General features: G+C 39.4%; 1 non-coding gene across 1 annotated transcript; it reads right to left on the reverse strand.

The window, feature by feature from the left end:
• Positions 1–1,510: 1,510 nt before the first annotated feature.
• On the reverse strand, positions 1,511–1,618 carry LOC130984415 (small nucleolar RNA R71). Its single transcript, XR_009088353.1, has one exon. It is a non-coding gene; the product is annotated as a small nucleolar RNA R71 (small nucleolar RNA).
• Positions 1,619–8,399: the final 6,781 nt, after the last annotated feature.

The raw sequence follows: 8,399 nt of genomic DNA on the forward strand, positions 1-8,399 counted from the left end.
TATGGTGTGTAGAAACTCCACCGTTGAAAATACATAAGAACAAGGTCTAGGCATGGCCGAATGGCCAGCCTCCCAATGATCTAAGATAGCATAAAATGAAGATAGCTACCCCGATATCTCAATACAATAGTAAAAGGTCCTACTTATAGAAAACTAGTAGCCTAGGGTGTACAGAGATGAGTAAATGACATAAAAATCCACTTCCGGGCCCACTTGGTGTGTGCTTGGGCTGAGCAATGAAGCATTTTCGTGTAGAGACTCTTCCTGGAGTTAAACGCCAGCTTTTATGCCAGTTTGGGCGTTTAACTCCCATTTTGGTGCCAGTTCCGGCGTTTAACGCTGGGATTTCTGAGGGTGACTTTGAACGCCGGTTTGGGCCATCAAATCTTGGGCAAAGTATGGACTATCATATATTGCTGGAAAGCCCAGGATGTTTACTTTCCAATGCCGTTGAGAGCGCGCCAATTGGGCTTCTGTAACTCCAGAAAATTTACTTCGAGTGCAGGGAGGTCAGAATCCAACAGCATCTGCAGTCCTTTTCAGTCTCTGAATCAGATTTTTGCTCAGGTCCCTCAATTTCAGCCAGAAAATACCTGAAATCACAGAAAAACACACAAACTCATAGTAAAGTCCAGAAAAGTGAATTTTAACTAAAAACTAATAAAAATATACTAAAAACTCAACCAAATGTACTAAAAACATACTAAAAACAATGCCAAAAAGCGTACAAATTATCCGCTCATCACCACTTTTTCAAAAACCTTTTTAATTTTTGAAAACTCTCTCTCTCATCTCTTTCTATTTAATCACTAACACTTATCCTCCTTTGATAATTTGGACCCCTTCTCTCTTTATAAGTTCGAATTCTCTACCTCATCCTTCTATCTTCTTTTTCTCTGACACATCAAGGAATCTCTATACTGTGACATAGAGGATACCATACTTTCTTTATTTTCTTCTCTTTCATATGAGTAGGAACAAAGATAAAGGCATTCTTGTTGAAGCTGATCCTGAATCTGAAAGGACTCTGAAGAGGAGGTTAAGAAAAGCTAAAGCACAACTCTCTGGAGAGGACCTGACAGAAATTTTCGAAAAAGAAGAAGACATGGCAGCCAAAAATAACAACAATTCCAACAATGCAAGGAAGGTGCTTGTTGACTTTACTGCACCTACTCCCGACTTCTATGGGAGAAGCATATCTATTCCTGCCATTGGAGCAAACAACTTTGAGCTTAAGCCTCAATTAGTTTCTCTGATGCAACAGAATTGCAAGTTTCATGGACTTCCATTGGAAGATCCTCATCAATTCTTGGCTGAATTTTTGCAAATCTGTGACACTGTTAAGACCAATGGAGTTGATCCCGAGGTCTACAGACTTATGTTGTTCCCTTTTGCTGTAAGAGACAGAGGTAGTATATGGTTGAACTCACAACTTAGAGACAGCCTGAACTCTTGGGAAAAGTTGGTCAATGCCTTCTTAGCTAAATTCTTTCCACCTTAAAAGATGAGTAAGCTTAGAGTGGAAGTTCAAACCTTCAAACAAAAGGAAGGTGAATCCCTCTATGAAGCTTGGGAAAGATACAAGCAATTGATCAGAAGGTGTCCCTCTGACATGCTTTCAGAATGGAGCATCATAGGTATCTTCTATGATGGTCTGTCTGAGTTATCCAAGATGTCATTGGACTATTCTGCAGGCGGATCTATTCATCTGAGGAAAACGTCTGCAGAAGCTCAGGAACTCATTGAAATTGTTGCAAATAACCAGTTCATGTATACTTCTGAAAAAAATCCTGTAAACAATGGGACAACTCAGAAGAAGGGAGTTCTTAAGATTGATACTCTGAATGCCATATTGGCTCAGAACAAATTATTGACTCAGCAAGTCAATATAGTTTCTCAGAATCTGACTGGATTGCAAGCTGCATTGGCATTGCTAAAGAAGCCTCCTCTGAATGAGAAGCTTATGACCCTGAAAATCTTGCAATGGAAGAGGTGAATTACATGGGAGAACCCTATGGAAACACCTACAATTCTTCATGGAGAAATCACCCAAATTTCTCATAGAAGGATCAACAGAAGCCTCAACAAGGCTTTAACAACAATAATGGTGGAAGAAATAGGTTTAGCAATAGCAAGCCTTTTCCATCATCTTCTCAGCAATAGACAGAGAACTCTGAGCAGAATCGCTCTGGCTTAGCAACCATAGTCTCTTATCTATCTAAGACCACACTAAGTTTCATGAATGAAACAAGATCCTCCATCAAAAATTTAGAGGCACAAGTGGGTCAGCTGAGTAAGAGAGTTACTGAAATTCCTCTTAGCACTCTCCCAAGCAATACAGAAGAAAATCCCAAGAGAGAGTGCAAGGCCATAACCACGTCCAACATGGCCGAACCTGTGGAGGAGGGAAAGGCAGTGCTCCCCAGTGAGGAAGACCTCATGGGATGTCCACTGACCACTAGGGAGTTCCCCTCTGAGGAACCAAGGGAATCTGAGGCTCATACAGAGACCATAGAGATTCCATTGAACCTACTTTTGCCATTCATGAGCTCTGATGAGTATTATTCCTCTAAAGAGGATGAAAATATTACTAAAAAGCAAGTTGCTAAGTACCTTGGAGCAATCATGAAGCTAAATGCCAAGTTATTTGGTAATGAGACTTGGGAGGATGAACCTCCATTGCTCATTAATGAACTAAACACCTTGGCTCAGCTGAAGATACCTCAAAAGAAACTGGACCCTGGAAGGTTCTTAATACCTTGTACCATTGGCACCATGACCTTTGAGAAGGCTCTGTGTGACCTGGGGTCAAGTGTAAACCTCATGCCACTCTCTGTAATGGAGAAACTAGGGATCTTTGAGGTACAAGCTGTAAGAATTTCACTGGAGATGGCAGACAATTCAAGGAAACAGGCTTATGGAATTATAGAGGATGTCTTAGTAAAGGTTGAAGGCCTTTACATCCCTGCTGACTTCATAATCCTAGACACTGGAAAGAATAAGGATGAATCCATCATCCTTGGCAGACCCTTCCTAGCCACAGCAAAAGCTGTGATTGATGTTGACAGAGGATTGATCCTTCAAGTGAATGAGGACTACCTTGTGTTTAAGGCTCAAGGATCTCCTTCTGTACACATGGAGAAGAAGCATGAAAAGCTTCTCTCAATATAGAGTCAACTAAAGCCCCCACATTCAAACTCTAAGTTTGGTGTTGGGAGGCCCCAACCATGCTCTGAATATCTGTGAGACTCTATGAGAGCTCACTGTCAAGCTATTGACATTAAAGAAGCGCTTATTGGGAGGCAACCCAATCTTTATTTATCTATGTTAAATTTTCACTTTCTATTGTTATTTTATGTTTTCTTTAGGTTGATGATCATGTGGAGTCACAAAAACAACTACAAAAATCAAAGCAAACTCAAAAATAGCATTAAAAATAGCACACCCTGGAGGAGGAGCTTACTGGCGTTTAAACACCAATAAGGGTAGCAGAATGGACGTTAAACGCCCAGTCTGACACCATTTTGGGCGTTTAACGCCAGAAAAAGGCACCAGACTGGCATTTAATGCCAGAAAAGAGAACCAAGTTGGCGTTCAACGCCAAAAAGGGAAGAAAAGCTAGCGTTAAATGCCAGAAATGGGAAGCAACCTGGCGTTTAACGCTAGGATTGGAACTAGGAGGGCGTTTACATGCCAAAATGGTGCAGGAATGAGAAATCTTTGACACCTCTAGATCTGTGGATCCCACAGGATCCCCACCTACCTCAACTCACTCTCTCTCTTCTTCACACCTCCCCATAAAACCCTTCCCTAAATACCCCTCACCAATCACCTCCATCTCTCTTCCCCATCACCTCTTCACCACTCATATCCACCCACTCTTCCCCAAAAACCCCACCTACCACACCTTTCAAATTCAAGACCTTTCCCTCCCAAACCCAACCCTCACACACGAACTATACCCCTCTCTCCACTCCTATATAAACTAATCATCCCTCCTTCATTTTCACACATCATAAACACTTCTTTCCCCCTTGGCCGAACCACTCACACCTCTCCATCTCCTCCATTTCTTCTTCTTCTCCGTCCCTTCTTTCTTCTTTTGCTCGAGGACAAGCAAACATTTTAAGTTTGGTGTGAAAAAAGCGTTACTTTTTGTTTTTCCATAACCATTTATGGCACCTAAGGCTGGAGAAACCTCTAGAAAGAGGAAATGGAAGGCAAAAGCTTCCACCTCCAAGTCATGGGAGATGGAGAAATTCATCTCAAAGGTCCATCAAGACCACTTCTATGAAGTTGTGGCCAAGAAGAAGGTGATCCCTGAGGTCCCTTTCATGCTCAAAAGGAATGAGTATCTAGAGATCCGACATGAGATCCGAAGAAGAGGTTGGGAAGTTCTCACCAACCCCATTCAACAAGTTGGAATCTTAATGGTTCAAGAGTTCTATGCTAACGCATGGATGGTGCACGAAATTGTGATCATCAATGGTGCCATCAACATGGTACACTCAATTGCAATCTCAACTTTTTATCACAACTTCGCACAACTAACCAGCAAGTGCACTGGGTCGTCCAAGTAATAAACCTTACGCGAGTAAGGGTCGATCCCACGGAGATTGTTGGTATGAAGCAAGCTATGGTCATCTTGTAAATCTCAGTCAGGCAGATTCAAATGGTCATGGAGGATTAATGATTAAAACATAAAATAAGGATAGAGATACTTATGTAATTCATTGGTGAGAATTTCAGATAAGCGTATGGAGATGCTTAGTCCCTTCCGTCTCTCTGCTTTCCTACTGTCTTCATCCAATCCTTCTTACTCCTTTCCATGGCAAGCTGTATGTTGGGCATCACCGTTGTCAGTGGCTACAGTCTCGTCCTCTTAGTGAAAATGTTCAACGCGCTCTGTCACAGCACGGCTAATCATCTGTCGGTTCTCAATTAGGTTGGAATAGAATCCAGTGATTCTTTTGCGTCTGTCACTAACGCCCAGCCTTCAGGAGTTTGAAGCTCGTCATAGTCATTCAATCCTTGAATCCTATTCAGAATACCACAGACAAGGTTTAGACCTTCTGGATTCTCTTGAATGCCGCCATCAATTCTAGCTTATACCACGAAGATTCCGATTAAGGAGTCCAAGAGATAAACATTCAAGCCTTGTTTGCTTGTAGAACGGGAGTGGTTGTCAGGCACGCGTTCATAAGTGAGAATGATGATGAGCGTCACATAATCATCACATTCATCAAGTTCTTGAGTGCAAATGAATATCTTGGAATAAGAACAAGCTGAATTGAATAGAAGAACAATAGTAATTGCATTAATACTCGAGGTACAGCAGAGCTCCACACCTTAATCTATGGTGTGTAGAAACTCCACCGTTGAAAATACATAAGAACAAGGTCTAGGCATGGCCGTGAGGCCAGCCCCCAAAACGTGATCAAAAGATTCAAAGATCTAAAGATGATCTAAGATCCAGAGATGAAAATACAATAGTACAAGGTCCTATTTGTAGAGAACTAGTAGCCTAGGGTTTACAGAAATGAGTAAATGACATAAAAATCCACTTCCGGGCCCACTTGGTGTGTGCTTGGGCTGAGCATTGAAGCATTTTCGTGTAGAGACTTTTCTTGGAGTTAAACGCCAGCTTTTGTGCCAGTTTGGGTGTTTAACTCCCATTCTTGTGCCAGTTCCGGCGTTTAACGCCGGGCAGTTTTGAGCTGATTTGGAACGCCGGTTTGGGCCATCAAATCTCGCGCAAAGTATAGACTATTATACATTGCTGGAAAGCCCAGGATGTCTACTTTCCAACGCCGTTGAGAGCGCGCCAATTGGGCTTCTGTAGCTCCAGAAAATCTACTTCGAGTGCAGGAAGGTTAGAATCCAACAGCATCTGCAGTCCTTTTCAGCCTCTGAATCAGATTTTTGCTCAGGTCCCTCAATTTCAGCCAGAAAATACCTGAAATCACAGAAAAACACACAAACTCATAGTAAAGTCCAGAAAAGTGAATTTTAACTAAAAACTAATAAAAATATACTAAAAACTAACTAAAACATACTAAAAACATACTAAAAACAATGCCAAAAAGCGTATAAATTATCCGCTCATCACTAAGCTTACTCAATTTTTGAGGTGGAAAGAACTTTGCCAAGAAGGCATTGACTAGCTTTTCCCAAGAGTTCAGGCTTTCTTTAGGTTGTGAGTCCAACCATATCCTAGCTATGTCTCTTACAGCAAAAGGGAATAGAATAAGTCTGTAGACTTCAGGGTCAACCCCATTGGTGTTCACAGTGTCACAGATTTGCAAGAATTCAGCCAAAAACTGATGAGGATCTTCCAATGGAAGTCCATGGAACTTGCAATTCTGTTGCATTAGAGAAACTAATTGAGGCTTAAGCTCAAAGTTGTTTGCTCCAATGGCAGGGATAAAGATGCTTCTCCCATAGAAGTTGGGAGTAGGTGCAGTAAAGTCACCCAGCACCTTCCTTGCATTGTTGACATTGTTGTTGTTTTTGGCTGCCATGTCTTCTTCTTGTTTGAAGAATTCTGTTAAGTCCTCTACAGAGAGTTGTGCTTTAGCTTCTCTTAACTTTCGCTTCAAGGTCCTTTCAGGTTCAGAGTTAACATTAACAAGAATGCTTTTGTCTTTGCTCCTGCTCATATGAAAGAGAAGAGAACAAGAAAATATGGAATCCTCTATGTCACAGTATAGAGATTCCTTGAGGTGTCAGAGGAAAAGAAAAATAGAAGGAGGAGGTAGAAGAATTCGAACTTATCAAGAGAGAGATAGAGTTCGAATTGTGCATTGAGGAGGAGTGTTAGTCCATAAATAGAAGGATGTGAGAAGAGGGGAAGAAATTTTCGAAAATTAAAGTGAATTAATTAAAAGAAATTTTGAAAAAAAAATTAACTGATTTTTGAAAACTAAGATTAGGAAAGAAATAAAGTTAAATTGAAAAAGATTTTGAAATTAGAAATCAAAAAGATATGATTGAAAATTAATTTTGAAAAAGATGTGATTGAAAAGATATGATTGAAAAGATATGGTTTTAAAAAGATATGATTTGAAAAACAATTTAAAAAGATTTGATTTTGAAAATTAATGACTTGGCTAACAAGAAATTTAAAAGATATGATTCAGATATTAAACTTTTCTCAACAGAAAAGGCAACATAATTGAAATGTTGAATCAAATCATTAATTGTTAGCAAGTATTTTTGAAAATGGAAAGAAATTGATTTTGAAAATATATGATTGAAAAGATATGATTTGAAAAAGATTTGATTTTGAAAAATTTTGAAAACTTGAAAAAAAATTTAAATTAAAAACAAAATCTTCCCTCTTGTGCCATCCTGGCGTTAAACGCCCAGAATTGTATACATTCTGGCGTTTAACGCCCAAAATGCTACCCTTTTGGGCGTTAAACGCCCAGCCAGGTACCCTGGCTGGCGTTTAAACGCCAGTTTTCCTTCCTTATTGGGTATTTTGAACGCCCAGCTTTTTCTGTGTAATTCCTCTGCTGAATGTTCTGAATCTTCAATTCTCTGTATTATTGACTTGAAAAGACACAAATTAAAATTTTTTTTTGAATTTTTAATAATGAGGAATAATCAAAATGAAACTAAGATCAAATAAACAATGCATGCAAGACACCAAACTTAGAAGTTTGTATACTATTGACACTAACAACTTGAGAATGCATATGAGAAACAACAAAACACTCAAGACAAGAGAATTTAAAGATCAGAGCAAGGAAATCATCAAGAACAACTTGAAGATCAATGAAGAACATAATGCATGTAATTTTCAAAAATTAGAAGAATAAAGACATGCAATTGACACCAAACTTAAAATTAGACACTAGACTCAAACAAGAAACATAAAAATATTTTTGATTTTAAGATTTTATAAATTTTTTTGGATTTTTCAAAAATTATATGGAAAAGAAATATAGAGATTCAAAATTTTTAATAAGAATTCCAGGAATCATGCAATGTTAGTCTAAAGCTTTAGTCTAAAGAAATTAGACATGGCTAGCCAAGCTTCAGCAGGACATTGCATTCAAGAGCTAAATTGATGAGAATCAATCAGCTTTGGTGATGATAAAAACATCACCTTGAAACTCTAGAATTCATTCTTAAAAATTCTGAAGAAAAATACCTAATCTAAGCAACAAGATGAACCGTCAGTTGTCCAAACTCAAACAATCCCCGGCAACGGTGCCAAAATCTTGGTGCACGAAATTGTGATCTTCAATGGCGCCATCAACATGGTATGCTCAATTACAATCTCAACTCTTTATCACAACTTTGCACAACTAACCAGCAAGTGCACTGGGTCGTCCAAGTAATAAACCTTACGCGAGTAAGGGTCGATCCCACGGAGATTGTTGGTATGAAGC

This window comes from Arachis stenosperma, chromosome 5 (genome assembly GCF_014773155.1).
Source record: "Arachis stenosperma cultivar V10309 chromosome 5, arast.V10309.gnm1.PFL2, whole genome shotgun sequence".
NCBI lineage: Eukaryota > Viridiplantae > Streptophyta > Magnoliopsida > Fabales > Fabaceae > Arachis > Arachis stenosperma.